This window comes from Microtus ochrogaster, linkage group LG3 (genome assembly GCF_000317375.1).
Source record: "Microtus ochrogaster isolate Prairie Vole_2 linkage group LG3, MicOch1.0, whole genome shotgun sequence".
Taxonomy (NCBI): domain Eukaryota; kingdom Metazoa; phylum Chordata; class Mammalia; order Rodentia; family Cricetidae; genus Microtus; species Microtus ochrogaster.
Window position 1 is genome coordinate 5,934,879 of NC_022029.1, and position 22,648 is coordinate 5,957,526.

The following is a 22,648-nucleotide window of genomic DNA, read 5'->3' on the forward strand; positions in this document are numbered from 1 at the left end:
GAAACCAGAGACAATAGATAAAGAAGAGGAAGAGGAAGAGAAAGAGGAAGAGGGAGAAAGAGAAGGAGAAGAAGAAGGCAGCCTAAAATCTTTGAAAATGTTAGGTCAGTTATAGTCACTGTTTATGAAAATTACAAATTAGAGAAACTGACCACAGAAGGACATTGTGTATTGCAGATTCTTTATAATAATATAAGAAGTGTATGTTCTTGATAGTCACAAAAAGAACAAAATCTTTGATTTATTTTTTATCATTCCATGAGATCCATCAGTATTGGCATTTTTTCATGTCTTTTGCTTATTAAGTCTTGCTGTGGTGTGCAGTAACAGAAACTGCTTCTCTGCCAATATGTTGGTAAAATATATCCAAATTACATGGTTTTTGATCCATTAATCTGCATGGAGTGGTTTCAATTTCACAAGTACACAGAAATAGAAATGCAAGGATTCACCATGTAGAATTGATTCAGAATTGGAGAGAAAAAGAGTGAAATCATCCATTATAAAGAATGTTATACTTTCTTTTAAAAGTGCAGAGGAACATAAAATAAAAGATATGTATGAAAATGGGGATGAATAAATATAACCAGAAATATTCACAGTTTGCAATGTCTTGTTTACACATATTTTAATACAATTAAATCATACTGTTATGCTCATTTAGTTCGGATATCTATGCATATTCATTACTAAATTGTAAACATTAGAATGCAGAACTTACCACAATGTGAAAATATTAATAGGTCTGTAAACATGGCTTAGGGTACTAACTCATATGCTAACATACTATAAGAACCTAGCTTACTAATTCCCAGTAGTCATCCATTCTCATCCTGAGAGTTATATTTTAGAACATAATCTATTAGCCAGTATTTGAATACTCTATAATTGAATCCTCTTCATTTATCCTTTTGTTTCTTTTAACATTTTTATTTTCTCACATCATATTGCACATTTATATGATATGGTTTGGTAAGGAGCAGTTCATTTGCCTCAACAGGATATTTTATTTTTAGTGACTTTAATTTGTTTTGGCTCAAAATATTATTGGTTCATTTCCACTACTGATGCCTTCTTTTTTGTAACAATTTCCACCGAGATGAAAACATCCCATCTTGCAGCAAGCTCCTTATCAGGAGTCTAAGCAATTCAAAATTGCTTTCAAAGTCCAAGAAACTGACCAGATTCACTAGGCTCCTCCTTGTCCACAAGCAAAAAAAAAGGTGATAGTTCCTCTTGGATGCAAGAAACCGAGCTGTTATGAAGACTACGAATCCAGAACAGATGCCTGGCAAAGGCTGAAACCACTTGAGCTGCCCGAAAGAGCTTTAGACCAGAGTTAATTGGATCAGACGTCCTCCAACCTGTGGATCTGCCTGAAGGCTAGGCACTGTGCTGTCGGTTCCAAGCTTCACAAACTGTTACACATGCTAGGTGGGATTTAGTGGCACAGTTGTTTTAGTGTCATTTCTGCTCCTGTAGGTAATCTAAAACATATTTCTGTAAGCAATCCCAATACAACTCATTGGTTCAACAAATTGCACATTGATTGGTCTGTTGTTGGATCTCTTTCTGGTATGAGTAGCCCTGTGTGTTGCCTCTCTCAAGGAAAATTGTCATGCAATATAATGGCACCCAAATGGGTACCTGACACAAACAATGATTAGTTGGGGAGGAATGATTGACAGATCTTGACTGTAGGCATCAAGGCACGAGACTGAGACTGAGAAGCCTGAGATGGGGAGGAAATTTCCTTCCTTTATGGAGTGTGTCAGTGTGACTCTGTGCTATGACAGAGATTGCATGGTTTTGCTATGGACAGTGAGACATGCCACTATGTCTGAGCCATCAGGATTAGGAGTTTTTGTAGCAGCTATTTCAGGACAGAAATCTTTATCTATATGATATGGAATGGAATGCCTGCTTAACAGGTACCATCTACAACATGAATATAAAGATATCTTTAAAAAATTAAAAGCTTAGAAACAAACTTTTCAAAGATCAATGCAAAAGATTGAGATAGACAGCAAGGGGTAACAGAGGTTGCTTGGTCTCTGTTGTGTGTAATTAGAAATGCATCTGAGGCTATACAGCCAGGAACTTTTTCATATAAAGGAGGAATTGCTACAAGAAAGGGAATTGTGGGTGTTTAGTGTTTTCTAGTTAGCCTCTGATCTGTCAGTTGAGTTAGATAAACAGGAGGAGGAGATGGAGGTGATGGCTTGCCACTTCTTAAGGTTCGGGTAGCAGAAGGAAGAGAGTACAAATTAGATCCATGCTCAGAAGCCCTTCTTGGAATCCATGGGAGAATATCCAAAGAGTGAAGAGAAGAAGAATATGGAGCAGCAATAGAAAACACCCTGCAAGTCCAACCTTAGAGAGAGAGAGAGAGAGAGAGAGAGAGAGAGAGAGAGAGAGAGAAAGAGAGAGAGATTTCAGCATGCAGATTGAACATTAAATATAGTCTACAGGCTAGTCCATGCCTGAAGTGCTGGAATTAGGGGAGGATTTTAAACAAGTAATGAAAGTATATGTCTCATCATAGCTTGTGAGGTTATAGGACATGACAATCAATGTGGAGGAAAAAAAACTGAGCAGTTTAACTGACCACCTGTACTTAACACAAAGGTTGCCAAACCTGAGACAGTATGACTGAAGGTAGTCTCTGAGAAACTGCTTATCAAAGCCATTAGGAATGAAAGGACCAGTTGGCACAAGACATTTCAAACCAAGTTCCCAGTACAAAGGGGATTTATTGTCTCCAGAGGGACAAAAGGCAGGTAATAAGAGACAAAGGTAGGAAATAAAGGGTGAGGGAAACAAAAAGGAGAGAGGAAAGAGATATTTGTCCCCTAGGAACAAAGAGCAGCTTCTGAATAGAAAGGAGACAGTTATGGACTATAACCAAATGGCTGTTTAGACAAGGAAAATGAAAATGAAGCTTTTGATAGTTGGACTTCAAAATTCAAGGTGCAGTTGATAGCTGCACCTTGGTGAAGAGCCTAAGGAAGAGGGGATGGCAAAATAGGGGAAGAGACTTTGGTGGCTAGCTTTAAAAATGCAATCTAATAGTTTAGCAAATCAGAGGGAATGGCAGAAAGAAAAAGCTTGCCTGAGTCATGCTTGCCATTGCTGTGGGAAGGTGTATAGCTAACAACTACCTGCCTACTGAGGCGTGGCCTCATAGACTATTTCCCTGGATGTGGAAGTGCGTGCGTCTGGCCCTGTTCCTCCTGCCTCTTCATCCTCCTGACCCTGAATTATTTAGAATGGACTCAATCAAGAAATACTTGTTTATCCCACTTGAATTCAAATATCAGGAACCGGAGGACTGAAATTCCCTGGGCCAAATAAAACTGTATTGCTCCAGTTGCAACCTCACAGCTGGTGTGGAGCTTTAGTGGCATTGCCGAGTTCATTGGTGGAGCAAGATCTTTGTAAAGTAGGAAATGCTTTAGTAGATTTCTGCAACTAGGCCAGCATCTGAAGACAGAGCTGTAGTGAGACTGAACCTAGAGGAGATAGTATAAAGGTAAATCTGAAAAAGAGATCTATCTGGGTTACTAGAAGACAAATGGAGCAAGATTTGTGTCCAACTCAAGTTCCTATCTGGAAAATTGATGGAAATACAAATCCTCTGCTACAGAGCATCGGGAAGACTTTGAAGCCTGAGTAGCCGTTCACAGAAGGCAGCCAGGATAGAACAATACAAGTGAAGACGGTCAAACTTGTCCCTGAGGTGGGTAAATTTTCCATCAGACTAAGGAGGATCCCTTTCCTTCCAGTAAAAGGTTATTCTAGTGATGGAGATGAGTTGCCCAGTCAGGAACTTCTTTGTCAGGGCTGATGAATGGGCAGACCACAGCCACAGTGCCAACCTAGGGCTGCTCTGACCCAAGGGAATGGTAGGTGCAGTACGGTCAGTTAGGGCCACATTCACCTTTGGTTCTGAGTAGGTCTGAGTAGGCCTACTGAGTTTATCAGGTATGGAGAAATGTAGGAAGGTGCTGTGGAAAAACTGCCCCAATATGGAAGCATAATAGTTCACAGAGAATGACTGAGGACTATAGGGAACTAATTTAGTTAGCACCTCTTATCCATGCTCTGTACCCAACCTTGATCTGTGGAGGGTGCAAATGTTTCAAATCACTGGAAACTTTCCCTGCTGTATTAGACCTTGCTTAGGTTTAATCTGAGTGTCTTCTCAGTTACCAACTTCTGGGCTCACTTGACACATGCTGAGAACAGTTGACAATGGACTTTTAGTGTACTTCTGGTTACTTTTGTAATCTCTAGTTTTGTTATGGAATAGTGGTTCAGAATGTTTCCTAGCGCTGTCGGTCTTCTGAAAAAAAGGTTTGGTTATACAGACATAATGCTGACCTCTGAGTGCCTTGCAGATTTGTAGAACTACTTAAGAAATACACAAGTGAATCTAAAGCAACGAGGGTGGGAAATCAGTCTACACAAGGTACAAGGACTAGGCACAGCTGTAAAACTCTAGTGGTACTATGGTCTGGAATGTTAAATTCCTGATAATGTTACCGACAAAATCCTACAATGGACTGTATACTTCTAAATATATGGAATCACAGGCACTCTTGGGACTCAGGGCACAGGTTGATTTTTACACGCCATCTTGTCATTCTTTGGGTAACTTGATAATGAGTGGTATGGAGTATGGCGAGCAAAATGCTCGAGAGGCTTTGGAGCAGACTACGAGCCTTGTAGCACAAGCTAGACAGTGTGCTCTACTACTCACAAGTCCCTTCCTGTTTGAAGTCACCCGGAGTTCAGAAGGGAACAGCAACCTCAGCAAATGTTTTTAATGGGGTTTTGGTCTCAATCGTAGGACAGAATAGACGCTCATCACACTGTGTCAGAAAAAGAGACTGTAGGCAGTATTAAAGTGTTGCAACAGGTTGAATCCAAAACTTGTTCTACCTCTGTGATTATAAAAATAGGTTACTCAAAAAAAAAAAAACAAAAAACTAGGCTAGTCAATAAAGGGCTGGATGGAAGGACTTCTGGCTAAACCTCTTTCTGGTGTAACACAGAATCAAACTCTGCACAGGTGATATGCATACTTACCATAAGGAGGCATGGTGCCTACAAGCTCACTCAACAATACCACACAGGTCTCCTAGGAATCGGTTCCTTTAAAGCCACAGAGAATTCCCAAGTAATTGAGCTACCTGTGAAATCAAATAATGTACTGGAAGGGATACCACCCATGCATGTATATGTCTATTCATAGATGGTAGTAGTAGGCACACCAAAGAAGAATGTGTAACTGTCGTCATACTAAAGTCACAATCAGACTGCTTACATAAAAATGTCCTTATACATGAGTGGAAAAAGACACTTTCAGGAGCCATAAGGTTATTGAATGAAAGCCCCAGTGGCAGCAGTATGGTATTTTCTTATTCAAGGAATTACCTGAGGCTCCATATACCACAAAGGAGATTTCTACTGTTATTAGTTGTATGCTAGAACTAGACAGTAAGATCCTATTGCTGAAGACACTGCATACTTTGACTGCAGGCATAAAAATTAATGTGCGAACCCCCAAACCCCATCATTTCTTAGAGTCTGAGCAGACCATGGGGGCTGCTGATAGAGAACTCTCATCAACATTCTTGCTTGTCTACAGAAACCATATGCTAAAATAACAACGTGCTATTAGGAAATGTCCACTTGGTTCAGCTGTCAGTAAGACCAACAGCCTTCTGATGAGATCTAAGGCATACCCCAGAGAGAGAGTTCAAGTCTGGTACTGTACACCAGACCTATGGAAGAGGAGGTCATAGGTCTCTATGGGGAAGCAATTTCTATTGTTTTGCCAAATGGGTGTAATGCACTTGGCGAACTGCCCTCTAAATATTTGAGTTTATACCCATAGTTCACTGTTGTTTTCAGCCTTAATGCATGATGAATGGTGAAGATCCTGATTCAGTGACTGTTATTGTGGCAGGGAGGTTGATTTGTTAGCAATAGTACACACCTCTAGTCACCCCCTCCAGGGCTCAGAGAGAACTGTAGAAGAGGGACCAGGAAGAATGCAAGAGCCTGAGCAAGGGATGGATTGCCATATAACAGTTTTCTAATGGATTAAAACATTATATAAAAAAAAAACATTATATACTATAGAAAGCTCTGTGAGAAAAAAAAGTAAAAAAATTCTTCAGGAATCTCTGAAACTTACCAGATTCACCATGCCCCTCTCAGCAAAAGTATAGTAACAATAGAAGCCTAGACTCACTCTAACAGAGTAAGCTGGGCTGCCAAGAAGGCACTCAGACCAACTTGGCGGCAAAGACTCTCAGAGGAGAAAAGCAGAAAGAAGCCTCCAAAATCAGACCAGCTGCCTGGATGAAGCAGAAACCACTTGAGCTCTCTGGAAGAGGTTTAGAACCACCCAGTCACCTAAAAAGAATGCTCTCCAACACGTTGAGCTGTTTGCCGTCTCTGTGGTATGCTGCAGGATCCCAGCTTTGTGAACTATTGCTCATGCTGGAGTGGGCTTTGGTGGTGCGGCTGTCTTTAAGTCATTTCTGCTCCTCTAACTTAGCCTTCACCCTCACTCCTTCCTTAATCATTGGTTCACTAAGTTGGGCTTTGGTTGTACTTTTGGTGTGTCGTGGAATCCTCATGTGGGATTGGTAGGCATGTGTGTTGTATCTCCACAGGAAATGTGTGTCACACACCATGTTCTTTTTAATGAACACATAGACCCAACAAGAGCTAATGGACTTCTCCGGTATAGCAGTATGCTTATGCTTAACTATTTGTTAAATTGTTCTGATTCACAGTTAGTAACAATTCTTGTTCTATTACTCAAACGCTATATTTATTCTCTCTTATGAAAGTAATTTATCTTAGCCCATGTTCAGCAAATAAATATTATTCCTAGCACTCTGCTTACTAAATATTGAGTATTTGAAGTGTTGAAAAATACAGAGATGTTTTTTCCTGCCTCACCATCTAAACTTAGATCTTCCACCACTGCCACTGGTTTATGACCACTTTACTTTCATACACTGGAGCAGACGACCAAAACATATGCCTAAGAGAGTTTGTGCCATTGTCTACATGTATTGTGGCATTAAAGGCGTGCTGGTCAGTATTGCAAATAAATTACTTTCTTGTATTAGATAAATCCAAAATCAGAGAGCGTTTTTGATAAGGAATTTGCTTCCAGAGACAAAGCTGACAATGTGCTAAAGGAGTAAGTCACAAAACAATCCCACACCAGTTTGGAATTATGATTAATAAAAGTGGTTTTTATCTAAAGGGAAAAACTTACAGATCATCGTCGTAGACAACAGCCCCCTGCATGACCAGGAAGAGTCTAGTCGTCCTAGTCGAAAGCGGAGTCAGAAGCAAGACAGGGGAGCCCACAGCTACTGCTGTTTTTTTCAAGCCAAAACGACCACGCCCAAGTGGGCTGGTATCTTAAAGGCCATTGGCTGAAGGAGTGGAAGGAGCTCCCGTAGCAATGTGTCAGTCTCCAAACTCCAGATTTCAGGCTGTTATTTAAAGCAATTCACCAGTGCATGAAGTTAATAAAGTAGTGTGGTGAATAGTTACTTCTTGTTCTTTAACTATGCAAACTGGGAGCTGGGATCCTGGAACACTAAATTTCTCCTTATGTTTCTTTTCTATTACCCATAAAATATTGCCAGACAGTAGGATTTGGGAGTACGGTGACAAAATAAAGTTAATTATCCTGGTCTAGAGCTCAGGACTGGTGGTGCTCAGTGTACAAATAGTGAGATGGTACTGTGTAAATTGACTTCAATATTTTTGTGATGATCACATACATCTTCTAATTTCTGATAGAAATTGTATTTTCATAGCTACACTAAAGTTTTTCCTAAAATAAAACAATATATCTCTTTTTTTATTTTTTTGAAAATCAGTTTCTTTTATAACTTGGGTTATCCTAAAACTTACAACTTTGTACAATATAAACTTGAGTTCATGACAATATTCCTGGCTCAGCTTTTCAAATCTTAAAAGTGTGGATGTAAAAGCCAGTACAGCAGGGTTCTTTATTTTTGTTGTAAAGATTTTTGCTTGCCATATACAATTTTCATATTGAGTTTTGTGGTGGTTAAAATGAAAATAGAAGCCAGTGGTGGTGATGAGGGTGATTTGAACTAAGAGAGCCTGGCTCAAGACTGTTCAGAGAGAAAGAATATTAATATGTATCCTAGAGATAAGTCTTACAATATTTTGGCGAAGAATGTGGCAGATTTCTGCTATAGTCCAAAAAAATCTGGCTGAGATTGAATTGAAGGGTTATGATTAACAACACTGGGAGGGGACAGTGTCAAACACCCTGCCATTGGCTGTGTTATATAACTAATAGTGGCCAGTCTTAAGCAAATCTATAATAAAATGGAGCAAGTTGAGCAAGAAAACACACAAATTGCACACTTATATGAGAAAAAAAAAGGTAACCAGAAAGTGTAAACTGACTTAAGGAAAAACCTCAGAGCACAATAGCACCCAGCTAAGCTTCTAACTTGAGAAAAAGAATTAAAGACACGTGAAAGGCAGGGAGGGGGAGCAGAGAAAAATGTATAGTTCAATGAAATCAATAAAAGAAAAACTGAAAAAAAAGAAATATGAAAGAAAATTAAAGACAAGCTTAGATGCACACGTTTAATCCAAGATATGAGAAGGCAGAGCCTTGGAGATTTCAGAGTATAAGGCCTGCCTGGTCTACAAACTGAATTCAAGGACAACAAAGCTTAGGCAAAGAAGGAAACCATCAAAACCAGAACGCTGGTGGAAATGTATTTGAACAAGACTGCCTTGTTCCAGTCACTGAAAGCTATAGAACTTGGCAGTTTTGACCATGTGTTTCTGTCTTTAGAGGCGAGGATACAAGAATGAGGTTATTGAATATCTCCCCACGACTGAGAAAAGCCACTGAGGCCCTGCATGTGTGGCAGGGTTTTCCTTGAATTTGAGACCCAGAGACTCAGAAAGGCCATCATGTAAAGCTGTGAAGGTGATGTCCGGATTGCCTCAGAGACTCCAAAATGTTGGAGTGTCACAGTCATGGGATGCCTGTCAAAGAAGGGCTGCTAGCAGGATGTGGAACCAGACCAAGAGAAAGAAGTGTGTTTCAGTCAAAATAAAAAAAAAAAAAAAAAAAAAAAAAACCTGAAAGGATCTGGAGATCTGAAAAGTGATTTGACATCAAATACAGACATGCACATTTTAGAATTTTTCAGTCTTGTTTTGGTGTAGTATTTCCTCATTTGTTGCACTTCTTCCGTTTTAAAAGCGTCATATGTATTATGTACTCTTGTTTGCTGGAAGTATGTGTTTTTTTTACGTTTTGATTTCACAGGGGATTGCACGTAAGAGATTGCATCATTCTCAGAAGAGACATTGAATTTTGACATCTAAACAGTGCTGATACTGTGATAGAGTATGGGGACTTTTAAGTAGGGCTATGATATGGACATAAGCCTATGGGGAGAGAGAGTAGAATGTGGTGGTTTGAATAAAAATATCCCTATATTTAGTTCCCATAGGGAGTGGTGCTATTAGGGGATATAGTTTTGTTGGAGTAGGTATGGCTTTGTTAGAGGAAGTATGTCTTTAGGGGTGGACTATAAGGTTTCAGAAACTCTACCCAGTCCCAGTGTCTCTTTGTCTGTCTGTCCAGAAGGAAAAACACTTAGCTATCTTCCCAGTACCATGTCTGCCTGCATGTCACCATGCTTCCTGCTATGAGTGTAATGGACTAAACCTCTGAACTGTAAGCCAGCGCCAATTATATATGTTCTTATTAGAGTTGTCATGGTTATGGTATCGCTTCTCAGCAATAGAAACCCTAAGGAAAACAAGTTTACTGTGCCTCTTCTTATTGACTATTGGATTTTTTTTATCCAAAATATTTGTTGAATTTTATCATGCTGCAGAATCTCTCCTCTGCATTCTTAGTTAACTACCTGTACATTTTATTATTTATTTACTAAGAATTTTTATATATTTCACATAAATAAATAAAATATAATCTCCTTTGATTCTATACGTAAACTTTGATGTTCTAAAGGTAATTTAAACTATTATATAGTTAACTAATAGTCTTCTTACACTTGTAGCAACTAAGGAATCCTACATTTAATTATCATTAGTAAATTATCAGGGAATTTGTTTATTAAATGAAGATTATTAACTTACTTCATGGTGCAAAAAATGAAAAAAAGTACAAATAAAATCTCATTTTTTTATGAGGGAGATGAACTAAAAATAAAAAATATATCTCAAGAATCCTCCAGAAATAGCTCAGGTATGGAATAAACTTGACTGTAATAGAAGGATATACATACCAATCAGTAAATGACATTTTTAAAAGATTAAATACAAGGACTTTTCTCCTGTTCATAGAAAAATTGCTGAAATTATGGAAAAATTACTTTTCTTTCCCAATGATATATAAAATACTTAATAAAGGTTGAATGATATTTTATCTCTATGTAAATAACTCTGCAGACAAGTACAATATAATTAAAAGAAATTTACAAAATATAAACATGCTAACAGTTACTTATACTTGAAACTTTTAGTATTTTACACAATACTGTATGTTTCAATTTCAATTTCTCCTTGAAATTACACATTTAGATAAACTAAAAATTGCAAAGATCAATCTAAACTTATAAAACATGCAAATATTAATCTAGAAATATAAAAACTCTCAACTCTATGCACTCAGTAATATATCATAGCTGAATGAACAACTAAGATCTTTCTGACATAATTAAGTGGCCAGCCCCAAAGTTTGAACTTAAGGTCAGAAATTAGTTTCTGAAATTAACACCCCTTAACTAAACAGAAATAATACAAAGCTTCGAAACAATTCTGAACTATTAACTATTAGTACTAGAAGGAGAACAGTTGCGAGTCACATTAAGGGGTTGTATTTTGAAATGTTGTTTTTTGTACTGATTATTTATCTGAAGTTCATAACTGCAAAAAGCACACAATATATTGTTTACAAAATATTTAAATTTATTGTTTGACTCAGTGATTTATTTTTTGCTCATTATGCCCTAATTTCTAACTGCAAATCCAAGGCAGCAATTTTTCTTTTTGAGGAAACATGATTAAAAACAAATTCTACTAAAGCAGGAGAGAATAATGTTCTTTATTATTATGTGAGATATTATGTAAGATTAAGATGTCTCATAGGTGAGTTGCTGAAAGACAGTAATGCCAGAAGGGTATCTCATTCCTTGATGTGGTCAATTGCTTGGCATATTTTAACTTTTGCTGTTTGTTTGTTTTCTTATTTGTAAGATTTATAATTAAGTTGAGAAGACACACGCACACTAAACCAAGTGCTGAGCTCTAGGTTTGATGTGGTCCATGTAAATTACAAGGGTCCCTCATCTAAGAGGCTTATTTCAACAACTCATTCTGACTTGCTAATTGATGACACTATCTATATACAATAATCCATTTCATTTGAAAGAAAAGGAATACTAAACACCTCAAGATAACTCTTCTGGCCTCCTAGCAGGAGGGAAAGAAAAACTATCGTGCTTATTATTATTACCTTTCAAGCACATTTTACATGAAGTGGAAAATGCGTATTTTTGTGTTATAAAGATAACTATATTAAGACTTGATTAGCAGGGACTAGAGAGATGACTCAGTGGTTTACATCACTGGCTGTTTTTCCAGAGGACCTAGGATCAAATCCCAGCACTCACATGGGAGGTCACAACTGTCTATAAGTCCAAAATCTGACACCTGAACACAAACACACCTGCAGCTAAAGCGCCAATGCACACACAATAAAAACAAATAACTAAAAAATCCTTGACTAGTTTTAAAATATATCACTTTCAGAGAAATAAAATTATTACATGTTTCCTAAAGTAAATGGCTTAAAATTGTAAAGGCTCTTTCTTTACTTATTTTCATCTTAAGAACTGAATATAAGATTTACAATGTGTATCTTTTGTCATTGTTATTAGTGCTCATGGAGTGTTTGAGGCTACAGAAGCCAGAGCACTATGTATATTAGAAGGCACTCTAAGATTTTGATATATCTTCAGTCCCATGGTATTGTTTAAAGGGACCTTGAGAGAAGGCACACTAGGTAATGTGTTTGCCACATAGGCATGAAGAACAACCTTAAGATCCTTAGCACCCATGAAGAAGAATTGAGATGTAGCAAGAGTCTATAATTCCTGAACTGTGGAAGTAGGACAGTCCTGGCCTTGTTAGCCAGCTGTTCTAAGTTGGAGAACTTTGCGGTCTTTAAGAGATACAATCTCAGGGGGATCTATGTATGTTTCTCTTACATTTCTCCTTGTTACCTAGCTTCTCTGGGGTCGTGGACTATACTGTTGTTATCCTATGCTTTATATCCAAGATTCACTTATAAGTGAGATCTCCTGAGAAATTTGGGAGTGTGTGGGGGGAGAGAGCTGAAGGCAGAAGGGGAGCAGGGAAGAAAACTTGAGGATATTAGAAATGGAGAAGGAGAGAGACAGAGAACAACGAAAGAGATGTATTGGTTGAGAGAGCCATTGTGGGGCTTACAAGAAACCAGGCACTAGAAAATTCCCAGGATTCCACAAGTCTGATCCTAGCTAAGACCCTAAGCAATTGTGGAGAGGATTCCTGAAATGGCCTTGCCCTGTAGTCAGATCATTGATTATCTTAAATGTAATAATAGATCCTATATCCTGCAACTGATGGAAACAGATTCAGAGATTCACAGCAGAGTACTGGGGCTGAGCTCCTAAAGTCCAGTCAAAGAGAGGGAGGAAGGATAATAGGAGCAAAGGGTCAAGACCCATTCCTTTTGGAGTGATACCTTGTTCAGCCTAGATATAGTGGATAAGGCCTTGGTCCTGTGTCACAGCAATGTGCTAGAATTTGGTGACTTCCAATGGGAAGACTTACTCTCTCTGAAATGTGGATGGGGGGGATTGGGGGAAGGTGGAGGGAGCGGGATACAGAAAGGAGTGGGGAATGGGGTTGGTATGTAAAATGAGAAAAGATGACTTCTTTTTTAAAAGAAATAAATTAATTATAAAGAAAAGAGATCTTATCTCAAAAACATACAGTGAAGAAACATTGAGGGAAAACTACAAGTATCAATGTCTAGCCTCAAAACAAGAAGACATGGCCGGGCGGTGGTGGCGCACGCCTTTAATCCCAGCACTCGGGAGGCAGAGGCAAGCGGATCTCTGTGAGTTCGAGACCAGCCTGGTCTACAGAGCTAGTTCCAGGACAGGCTCCAAAGCCACAGGGAAACCCTGTCTCGAAAAACCAAAAAAAAAAAAAAAAAAAAAAAAAAAAAACCAAGAAGACATGGATGGACATACTACACAAAGAGAGTAATTGTGAAACAGGTTATAGTACTAATGCAGACATGCAGAAGAAATCACAGATGAAGTAAGAGATGAAATAGAAACAGTGTATCCTCAAAGGATTTAATATTGCCATCATTTTATTCAATAAACTAAAAAAGCTTTCAATTCTTCTGCTAAATTTGCTTTTACAAGTTCCAAGTCAGTTGGGAGGCAGACTCTAGTAAGGTTTTTGATGAGCATTTAATGAAAAATTTCCAGGTACAACAAAATTTACTTTTTTTGAAATTTGTTTGCAATTCTGCTGTGTTGATATCACTGTGGTATTGATTGTGGTATAATTACCTAATTAAAGCTATAAAAGTAGGTAAATAGACCATACCCAATGTGGAGAAAACCATCAATTTGAAAAGACTAGAAGCAAAACAACATGTTATTGTTATGGCCAATAAAATTAATTTGCACTCAGAAGAAAACAATATTCAATGAGCCTCAAATTAAGGATTGTAATCATTTAGAAGGGTTTTAAATTTCCATAAAGTTTATATTTCACAGTCAATTTAACCTAATTTATTATTTTCTACCAGGTTCATTTTCACACTCATATGCTGCTACTTGATAAAAATGTGTGTAATGTGAATATGATAATAAAGACTGTGTCTTCCCTTTATAATTTTCAAATTAGTAGATAGCCATAAACTCAATGACACTGTATAATAATTTAGAGATCAAAGGAATTACACTTGTCAATCAGAGACTTAATGGTCCCCTAAATAGTGCCGTCTTCAGGAAATCTGAACTGTACTTGTGGCACCAAAATATTCAGTTGGTTGAGATTTATCATTCTTTTGATGGGTAGACCCTGTATTGAGACAGTCCACAGAAGGGAAGTTTAATAGTATGCAATAAACTAGGATTCTTGAAATTAAAAGATCCTGTCAAAGTACAATCTGAAAAACCTGAGTAATTAGCAATATGGTATATAGACCTGTGTGGTAAAAGATGTGAGAAAATATAAATTATACAGTTCCGAGGAGGTAGAAAAATAATATAAGACTGCCAATTCCAAAGACTTAATGTCAACTACAGAAAACTATTTGGATTCATCTTGATGGCAATATATGATATGGGGTTCAGTCAGCGCAGATGCACTTCAGTTGCATTCCAAGCAATTAGCTCATAAAAGAGTCTAAGTCCACAAGGTTTCACAACCAGCAACAGCTCTTCTTCACTTTGTCATTTCTCAATTGCACCTTCTTAAAGATGCTCTTATTTGAAATCCTGACGATGTGCTAAACTTCTTAAATAATCTAAAATAACAATAAACATGAGGCAGGTTAACTATATAAAGTACAAATGTTATGCATGTACTCTTTCTAAAATTTAAGATTATCATATTTACCTGGCTCAACTGACATAAATTCTTCTCAATATATTTACTTCTTTTGTATATTAAATGTAACAAAAATATTTTTATTTTCAAATTACCCTAGACTTTGTTCTGAAGTATTTTTCTGTTTGAAATAAATCTTTTAAGCAATATTAATCAAATTCCACAGCCTAATTTTTTACACAATAATACATGTGTCATATATTCATGTCATATACTCTTTTTGATTTAGTGTTTTATATTCACATGTTAACATAACATATATGTCTTTGGCTTATACATGAAAACCTTCCTCTGGTGTATTAAATGGTCTTCTCTATGTGAATTTGTGTTGTAATCCATCCTAATTGGTCACCAGACAAGTCAATTCTAAATCTTGCAAGTATGACTTCATCTTATCATAATTTCTTATCTTCAAGCCAAACCTCATTTCCCTGTACAATTACATTGTAAGTTATGAGGATGTAATAACTAAGCATATGTACTTTGCAGACACATCATCCAAGCCATCACAACATTTAACCTTTTTTCTTCCCATTATTTAGTCTTTTATCTCGACCAAGAAAGTGTTATTATTTACTGCTTTTCCTTGACTTAGCTCAATATCCTCAGTACCAAGGCATTCAAGAGAATTAAGGCATTTCTCAGAGTACTTTCACCTCAGTTCAGTTTCATAAGTCCCCCAATCTAACTCAATTCCCAATTCTTGTTCAGTATCCACTGTGTCCTATTTATGTCACACGCCTTGTGGGCAAAACCTTCCTTGTCTTCAAATTCTTTGCACAGGTTATATCGTCTTTGGTTTCTTCTTCATGTACACTCTGCTGAAAATGGCCTTTCCTTTGGCAGCTCCCTGGAATGTAAACTATTTCCTATCTCAAAGGGCTACTTTCACCTGGAAGACTATAAAGTGAAGCTGTGTAGTTTTGGTCACCAACTGATTGCCTTTGTTTCCAGAACAGCCTCTTTCCTCATTTTTTTTTCTGACTGGGTTTGCTTGCTTTAGTTAGGTGATACCATCTCTTGCCAGAATCAGAGAAGTCCTTAGGTATAGTCATCTACGAATGTTAGTATATTTACTATATTGGTTCACCTTAGTTAATCATTTTGATAAAGTCTTCTGCATCTCATTGATCCCTGCCTGCTTAATATGTTATGGAGTGTTATCATCTCCTGTGTGTTTTGTATGTAGATTATTCCAATATATCTCTACTCCTGATACAAAATTATGTAATGTAGACAGTGTTATGTATTGTATAGTGTATAGATATGTATGCCTAGTATGTATATAAAACAAGACATAGTGCAAATATTTAATATAAATGAATAATTATTGGATAAATGTGACTTAAAACCTGTAGGAACTTTTTGTGTGAATGTCAAGAACTACACAGACTCATAGATAAATATTTAAGAGTAACCTTGTGATATCCTAATGTAGACATTTTCCACATTATTATCAGTATGTGACTGGATCACCAAATTTTATAACTAGCATAGAATTGAAATCTACTTGCCAATAAAGGGTAACAAGCTGTTGCCAAATCCATATCCCTAAGAGAACCTCAAAATAAATATACTAAATGAAAAACCCTATCAGAAATTGTGACAGTTATGCTAACCTCTTTATACCAATTTCAAAATTCTTTTTTAAACATGCTAATGTGTCTATAGGACACAGAATTTGATGCTTTGGGTCATATGCCAGACAGTTGGTTTATTTTTAATTTTTAATATATATATGTGTGTTGGGGTGGTATTTGTTCAAAGGTAAAATATATATTTCATATGGCACAGAGTATGTTTAACTTAATCTTGCTATGTTTAGGTATGTGCATATTTCTATGAAATTTTCTAAGACACCTCTAGATATTATACTTAAAATATTAACAGGATTTATTGTTTTGATTTTTGGTGCAGCAAAGGAGAGCAATTTAAGAAGATGTTCTAGATACAGAGCATAACTCTTTACAAGACAAGAAGTCCCTGTAAGTAGGATAATGATGCCCTTATAAATATTCCAGTACCGTTGGTTTACTGTGTCTCTCAGTCCTCCTCGGGAATCATTGGTCATTGGTAAACATGGTGGAGGGAGCAGAAGCAGGCGACAGGATTCAGATGTCCACCAGCAGAATGGGAAAAAGCCTTCCAGGACTCTGCACCAGTGTTAGAGCCCAGCTTTATTCCAGAAGGAAAGATAGAAATAGCAGCTGGGACATCACCTAATTTGCATTTGGCAGCATGATCCTACCATACAGCTGGTGGCACAAAACCTAATTATCATATGTGCATCAAGGGGAGAAAGGTCTGTAAGGATCTTTGTCAAAGGTCATGCTTGAATTGGTCAGGCATCCAAGCTTAGGGACAGACAACTTCCAGATAAGGTCAGGCCTCTGAGCCTAGAGACACTATTCAGGTCCTCCATTTTGCAATGAGCTTAGAGAGCTATTCAGACCTTTAAGTGCAGGGTTCACCCACAATTCTATTTCATTTTTCAATCAAAGAGACCACATCAGTCCTAATGGTGATATTCAATTTTTGCATTTAATTCACAGTTCTATTATACTATGTCATGTTGGCTTTGCAAAGAATTTTATTTTAAAATCCAAGCCAGGTTTTTCAAAGAAATTATAAACTCGAAAGTATATGTAAATTGTTAAAGACTTAATTATAATAAAGCAACGTGGAAAAGTTTTTTAAATGATGATACTTTGTATAATACCAGCAATTCTGTAAGCTGAATATAAATTATATATTTGATTTTAAACCTGCATTGTGGTTAAATTACAAGTTGCTGATGAATTGTTCATCTTAGGCTGTTAATTCTTATTTCAAGTAAGTAATTGGAACTTCAACTTTACTTTTTCTAAGTAGACACATCTTTTTTAGAAAGTAATAAAAAAAACCTCTCCTCTGACCCATTAGAGATTTTTTTTAAGGCTTTGACCAAGCAGAGTTATTATTGCTTTGTCACCACAAATTTGATTAATTGCTTTGTGTAATCACCAAATTCTGCTGCTAGTCCAATTAATTCTGACAGTATTTTCTTCACTAGCCCATTGCATAAATAGGACACTAGTGATAAGTAATGGAACTTCATTTTCCCACACAGAGAAATGAACAAATGCTGTCATAAGAATACATCCTTGTTTGAATATGTGAAAAATGAACAGTGAGCAAGCTCATTTCACAGTTAAAAAAAAAACAAATATAGAAGCCAGTTATTTAAGTAGCTCGATAACTTCATTGTTTCATGAAACTACAGAAGCATATTATGTGCTCCTAACTTTAGCTAAACTCCATGCGACCATAAGGTGGATCAACCCAGAGAAACAGGACACTGATTACAATTTTACTGATGATGCCTGAAAGCATTAAAGTTCACATTACTTTCTGTATTTTTTTAAAGACATGAGGTTAGTTTGAGAATTAGTTTGGAATCTGTGTTGGTCCACTAAAATTAAGCTCAACAGAGAAACCCTGTCTCAAAAAAAAAAATGTTTTGGGAAATTGATTACTGTTGGTCCATGTGAAGCTATAAAGCATGTTCAAGAAAATGCAACAGAACAGAAATAGGTTTTGGAGAAATCATCTTTATGGAAGACAGTAAATTTAGAGTGAATCAAAGAGTAATGAGTAAGATTCGGGCTATCAGTAGCATGCTTACCTAATAAATACCCATTCATAAATGCAATATTTTTAAAGCATCTTATTGTAACGATAAAGGTATTTATCTTTTGCAACTTTGCGCATGCATTTATCTAATGTGTATTTACTGCTTACTCCTCCAAAAGTATTTATGATCAGTTCACACATAATCTTTTAACATCCAACTTAATTTCATTAAAAATTGAAGAAATAAACCTTACAAGACCTACTCTTTTCACTCTAAATTTCATCCACAAGTGTAGATGCTGTATTAACCAAGCAAAATGAGATAAATTAGTATAAAAACCATGTGTTACCCGTACAGTAAATCTTACCATGGAGATAAAAATAAGCACTAGCATTTAACTCAGCTGCACTACCCCTGGATGAAAACAGTAAATGACGTTAGCTTGTTCAAATAATAATTTACCCTAAAGGAAATATTAATTGTATTCCTTACTGTTACATGTAGGTTAGATTAAATTACATAAAATTGTTGATGCTAAGATATTTGCATTGCTGTGCAGCAACTCTAACAAGACTAAAGTTAACTGTTGGTTTAACAAAATCACTGCAGTTCATCATGCAGACAGGAAGAGCAACTACAAAGAATTCTCAGGCAATTTAAAGTATTTGACAAGGATTTTATTCAGTAACATGAAAAAACTTTAAATGAAGTCAATGTTCAAAGGGTGCCTAACCTGAAGGAGTGCTTCATGGATGGGACTGATACTCTTACTACATCAGTGGTATTTTTACGAATGAAAGAGTGATTATTGTTTTAAAAAATGACTTAAATTTACAAGAATAAATATGGATTGTGAGGAAGCTCTGACTGTGTTTATTGTCAAGCAATCTCTAGAAATTGTGGGAAAGGAACCAAGAGAATAACACGTCAGCATCACATCGTTTTCTGTCCATACCTTGGCTATTACTTTTTTATTATGGAAGGTGAAGACAATAGTCACTTTGCTCAGTGCAGTAAGTGAGGACTCCTCTATCAAGTCAGAGTACAGCAGAAATTGGAACAACATTGGCATATGAGGAACATAATTAAAAACAGGAATAGCTGGAACCTTGACAGTGAGGAGATCCATGCTGTTTTCACAATATAGCAATGCCTCTTTTTTGAGGTGTGTATTAATTACAAAAAGGTATGTCAGAGCCACTTTTATAAAAGAAAGACAAGCAAATGAACAAATAGCTTACACTGTTCAGATGCGGCATTCATTGAGCATGAAATTACATGGGAGGAATACACATTAATAAGTGATTTCAAATGTAGTGAGAACAAATGGCAATGAAGTTTGGATATATATTATTTTAAATTAAGAAATTAGAATCAGGAAGTAGGTTCATTCTCTCTCATTTCTCCCTTACGTTCAGCTCCAGAGACACCAATGAGCCCCAGTGGTTCTCAGAAAAATAAACAAAAGAAAACAATTAACATCAGAAATGTTCTCAAAGCCACTATGGAGCATCTCCTGGGAACTGAGTTGGCTTTGTCCAGGTCTTGCTGGGCTTTTCTGTGAAGAAAAGCAGAAGAAATGCAATATTCCTGAAATGTCAACATGAAAATTATAATACTGAGGATTACTTTTTAAATTCTTCAAGCACCAACAACCTGGCTAAGCAACTTCTTAAACACATTCATGCAAGTAACCCCTCCCCCAAACTGACTAGTTAAATAACCTAAATTTTGTGTAGAGTTATTGGTTTAGGCTTGTCGTCACTGCCCAGTCTGTCATAAACTGATGTTTATTCACGTTTCTTTCGAAAACCAAAAGGGAAAACAAAATAGGAAAAGTTTCACATGACTGCTCTTCAGTTCAGTAATCACTGTTTCAGAATTATGAATTATGGAGCAGAGTTTAATACATTTTTTGGGGGGAAATTCTTAAATCTTAGCAGACTACAAAGGAAAGCAGAAATTAGATCAACACCGAAGATCCATTACTGGGATGCAAAAATATGGAAGTCATGGGAATAATGAATTAAAGACAGAAAATCCAAGGTAGATTAAGGTAAATCTAATACATCCCTCGGGTCCTTCTTTTTTTTTTTTTTTTATAGAGGAAATGAAAGTACATGGTTCATAAGAAACCAGTAAAATCACCAATAGTAAACATAGAAAATTCAACATTTCAAAGGTTTAAATTGGAAAAAAAAACTTAAGCAAGCAATTGTAGCCTCTTAAGGCTTGGTTTATGAAACTGGTGTTCAAGGATACACAGGATAGGTCTGAGTTTAGTAGAAGTTGAAAAGATGAGACAAAAACTGTGCTACTTGAGGGAAAAAATCAATTCCTGATTGAGTGGCTCATATGAACATGAAGTTCATTTATATCTGAACCTTGAATTCAATACATGAAGGGCTGGTGTGGCTAGCAGAATTGCTGATGAGCAGTTTGCTATGTCCACAGGAGCTAAGTAAGAGAGAGGTTGATCCAACACGAGTCTCAGGACAGGTAAAGTGTTTTCGTGGCTTTACAGAGCCCCATGATATGATGTGATATTTATAATGTACGAGGTGTTCAGGAAGATACAAATGGTTTAGACAAGCATGTAAATTGGGTTTTTAAACTTGTGACATAACTAAGAGAGCAGAAAAATGTAGATGACTATTCATATCTTTCTATAAAAAATCATACAAGTCTGCTCATATATTTATAATTGAACAAATATTTGTGGCATTTGACATTTAGATTATTTCTATATCTATATATAGAAATAATATTTTCTCTAGTAATGTTCAAATTCTTGATGGTAAACATCCAGTTACTTTTCATTGCATTTCAAAAACTAACAACAGAAGGATTACTCCATGGCAGGCATTCCCTCCGGTGCTCTATGCATGTTCACTATCCTTTATTCCTTCCTGTACTCATTCATTTCAGTGCCATCTGTAACATCTCCGGCTACTTTATTAGGAGCTTTCAGAGACCCGAAGAAAATTAACATATCTTCACTGAATCTGGACTTTTTATTTCTTTAATATGAACTTTAATCTCCAGAATAATTCCTGTACTTTTACTTTTTTTACTAAAATTAACAGTAATGGTTTGTAGCTGAATGCTATGAAATAATAATCCGCTTTCAATAACTTATACTCCTTTTGTCTTCAAAGCAATCACCTCTATGTTAAACTGTATCACCTTCTGTTAAAGAAGTTTAGTCAATGGACATTATATATTTTTTTCTTTTTTTACAGATATTTGACAGGTATATGCACCTTCTCTATTTCTTCCCAAGAGTAGTCATTGTTAGTATGATTTACATCCTAATTTGCCACAGACACTTTCACTAATAGTCATATTAGAGAATAAAAGATCCTTGGAAAATAGAACCACTTGTTAAAAGAATAAAATCTTAGTAGTGAAAAATAAAAACATATTCCCATAAGTTTCAGTATATGTACTCCTCACTTTTATAGAATTTAGTAGCTCCCAGAATTGCCCATAACTGTGTATATTTTATTTAAAGATTATATTTGTTTCTATAGCCCTCTTCAAATTTCCATATTCTCTACAGTTTTTTCAGCAGTTCTTTTGACATCTTACACCAAATCTAAATGTGTCAGTGGAAATTTAAAGTGCCTTTTTAGGTATAAAAATGGGTACCCTTTGCTAATTAAGTCTATAGTTTTTATAAATATAAACATCTCATGGTTGTATCTATATTTCAAAGCATATATATGTATTTGTTGAGAGCTTTGAACCCCCAGATCCTGAATTTCTTGTAAACAACTTGTTCACCTGATCTGAGTGCCTACAGTTGCTCTGAGCACGAGACCCTCAGGAGTTTCTAATGGCAGCGGAATGGTTTCTGGTGCGTTTGGCTGGGGTGTAGCTATCAGTTAAGGATCCCTATTTAAGCTGCCCCTGGACACAATTAAGGGAGCATTCTTGGGGCATTTTGGCATCAAGGATGACCCACAGTTCTGTCTCTTTTTGTCTGTGAGTCTTTGTGTGTTTCAGTCTCCAGCCCCTTGCCCGGTTCATGAAGTGTATGGTAGTGCATGGAGCACAGACGAGCATGGTGCACCACATATATTTACATAACGGTTAATAATTAATATAGAGTGTTAATTTGTTTGTATATAATTTTTTAAATACTTTGTTTGATTAATTCACTGGAGTAAAAGTTATTAGAAAGCAACCTATTGTTCACCAATGTCCATGGCTTATCTCCACAAATAAAATGAGTTACCTCCAACTCTGTGTGGTGTCTTGTATGTACAGCCTAGGTTTTGAGGG